Raw genomic sequence first — 2,870 nt, 5'->3', positions numbered from 1 at the left:
TTCGTCATTACATAGAAAAGGGTTGGGGCCAATGTTGAAATGCAAATTGAACAAGGTTTTTGTTTGGAAATTGTATTTTTCAATTTAATTTCAGTGAACATATAATTCTAGCTTTTGAAACAATAACCTGTAGAAGAGTTATAGTAAAATATATTTTTGAAAAAACTTCCTTAGCATGCATTAAGATCTACTGTGTACAATATATTTGGAACTTGTGTGTGCTTTACCTTAACTTTAGTTTGTGGCAAACCAAATTGTGTGGCAACTTGCTTTACCAATGGGGAATCCTATGTTTCACTAGCTTCCACATTTGTATTGTACACCCGTCGTGCACCTTCAACATGATATTGTGTGCGACATAAACAACAATGATGGAATATTTCACAGCAGGGGTACAAAATGCAGAGTATTTGTGCAGAATTTGGGATGCCATTGGTTTAAAACTAGCATGCTAATTTTTACCAATATAATTGCTACAATACACAAAAATACAATGTTCAATCAAGCTGTTTGCAAATAGGTTTCAGGACATTACCCCCCAAAAAGGTTACACAAATATCCGGTAAACAATATGTTGCGGTAGCGGCGCAACACAACAGGAAGGCTGCCTGCCACCGAAGATAAACAAAAATAAAACATCGTTACGAAATTAAATGAAAATAAACACACAAAATGCCTTTGTGACTATCCTTAAAAGTGCATACAGCGTTACAGTAACAATATCCTCAAAAAAAAAGTTTACGAAATAAAGAACCGTCACCAGAATTAGTCGAGATATGCGAATTCCATAGAAATCTCGGAAACATTAAAATCAGCGCGAACGTTAATTGAACAAAGCAATCACCTGCTGTTTAAACACATGTATTATCAATGTAAAAATCACATAATAATTTTAAAACAGTTGCCTTCTGCATAAGGTTACCACACTTACACCTAAATTGAAAGTCGGACGCAGATTCGATGTAAGCCTGGTTTGTGCGGTCACAAAGGCTATTGTCGTGCGTCGGTGCGTCGGTGCGTCAGTGCTGCTGATGAATTCTACTAGCTGAGTTTGTACTTCGCTGTGTGGGCACTTTGGACATTATTTGCTGCATAACACCTTGGAATATTTGTAAATAAAATTAATCGTTCAGTGAAGAAGATAAATAAGTCAAAAAGAAATAAAAAAAATGTGGTAAATGCTACAATTAAAATTTTTATGCGCAACTGGTTTGCAGTGTATTAACAATAACTGGCTTTGTTGCATAAAATCTCCGAGGACGCAATGCTGTATGTGTAGAAGAAATAACGTCTTAAAATTAAACTTACGAACGAATCCGGTTAAGCGTGTTTTTTTTTAAGAAAACACGGTTAATCTCATATAAAGCCATTAATTTAAAAGCAATTCCGTTTCCAGCTTATTTTAGCTTCTTCTGCCAATTTGTTAACTTTCTGTAAAAGTATGTACTTGTGGAAAAAACCTTTAGATTTGTCAATGTTTAATTACGGTCAAACGTCGTGCTATTTCAAAGCCTGAATACCAAGGACAAAATACTACACTCGATAGGCACAAGTTATTCGAGGTTTACAAGTGGTTTATGTAAAAACAAATTGGAATGTTAGTTTTATTTCAATTGCAGGACAACAACAATTCGGATGAACTTGTCAGTTCATGCTTCACTCCTGAGGAAGGAAAAAAACTGGTAATACAAGCCATGCTATCTTTTTAAATGCAGGGTAGATGGCAAACTCGCAAATAATTTAGATTACTTTAGTTGGTTTTTTTAAAACATTTTCATATTTCCACAGTGACAAGTCAAAGCAGCACAGATATGTTAGTAGGTGCAGATGCGTTACTATGACAATACATAAAATAGTATTTTCGGTAATTTAAACTGAAACAAAAATGTACTCACAGATCCAGTGAAAGGTTACTTATTTTAATACAACAGGTCATTTGCTGTACATACGAAAAGGAATCATGTGCTTCATGAAGAGAAATACGCCCCCAAGTCTCAACCTATAAAAAAAATTGTAAATCAATTTGTTAGATTTCAGCTATTGTAAGTTAACACAGGATTTCCCATCACGCCCAACAGGCATCCTGTAGTGTGATCGTTGGTATTTTTGATTCAACCCAGACGCCTCGCCAGTAGCCATATGAAACTGGGTATTAGTATAAAATTGCATATGCTCGGCAATTGTGAACAAAAATGCTCACTATATAAAAAAAGCTTAAAGGTGGAGTTTTGGTTTTGGCCAGTTAAGGTTAGCCACACTTATGTAAGCGTTCAGCTAGCATTGGGTTACCCCATACTAGCTAGTCGGCAACCACACAAAGCGTTCAGGCACATCACAAAGTAATGGCCTAACGGTCAACTACATTCACATTCACACATTAGGGGAGTTTTATTTTTATCACAAACTCAACCCTGTGTAGAACGTTGAGCCTTTTTAGACTTATTTGGTTGGCTGACCACACTTGCGTTCAACTAGAAAGAAAGTTTCAAATATAAAATATTATGTTGTAAACATCGATTTACAGTTTGCACACAAAATGTTTATCCTTTTATGCACGTTTCTGTGATAAACCAACACATTTAATGTGAAACCACTGTCCACATCGAGTGCACTCAACCCAAAGAGTATTCATTGGGTCATTGTTTTCAGATTCACATGCTTTGCAGGTTTCTTTATCACATTTTCCAACGATTACTTTTAACATTTCTGGGGCGGGCTCGGTATTGACGCACGTTAAGTCGAGATTTGGTATTACGAACCCCCGTCTCGCTAACCGGACCTCGCTAAGTAGCGAGGAGCTTAGACCACTCGCTAACGCCGAATTATTCCGGACAAAGCCGCACAGCTGCGTCAGCAAGTAATAATGGCTG

Source organism: Ascidia mentula, chromosome 1 (genome assembly GCF_947561715.1).
Source record: "Ascidia mentula chromosome 1, kaAscMent1.1, whole genome shotgun sequence".
NCBI classification, from domain to species: Eukaryota; Metazoa; Chordata; class Ascidiacea; order Phlebobranchia; family Ascidiidae; genus Ascidia; species Ascidia mentula.
Note: the sequence above shows the minus strand (reverse complement) of the source record.